The sequence below is a fragment of the Pediculus humanus genome, genomic scaffold (assembly GCF_000006295.1).
Source record: "Pediculus humanus corporis 1103172108241 genomic scaffold, whole genome shotgun sequence".
NCBI classification, from domain to species: Eukaryota; Metazoa; Arthropoda; class Insecta; order Psocodea; family Pediculidae; genus Pediculus; species Pediculus humanus.
In genome coordinates this window covers 71,952-72,479 of record NW_002987811.1, presented here as the reverse complement: position 1 = coordinate 72,479, position 528 = coordinate 71,952, and positions in this window count along the sequence as shown.

Genomic DNA, 528 nt, shown 5'->3' with positions numbered 1-528 from the left:
GCCTGGAACAAAAACAAGAAAAAAAAAACAAAAAATTGAAACGGACGTCCGTAGAAAAAAAAAAAATATTATTTTGAAAAATGAATACGTCGTGGCATTAGTGCCACGTTTCCACCAGTTGTAGGATTTTTACCGAAAAAAAATAAAAATGGCGATTTTCATTTTGGAAAATGAACAGAGAGAGAGAGAGAGAGAGAGAAAAGCTTTCAAGTAATTACACGACTCCGTTTGAAAATTTAAAAATTTTTTTTTCAGAAAAAAAAAAAATTTAAAAAAAAAAATCGGGTGCGTGAGGGGAGTGCGTGAGTGCGTGCGCGTAAAAGTCCATCACTATCACTATATGATGACGTAGATAAATGATAAGGATAATTAAACGAATATAATTTATTACCGCGGACACGACCTCCGTAAAAAAAAATTTTTTAACCTGAAAAGTTGTCAGCACTTTTTTTTTTTTTTCTTTCCCCCCAAATGATGATAAAAATGATGACGTTTAATTAAAATATTAAAATTTATCTCTCATAATTT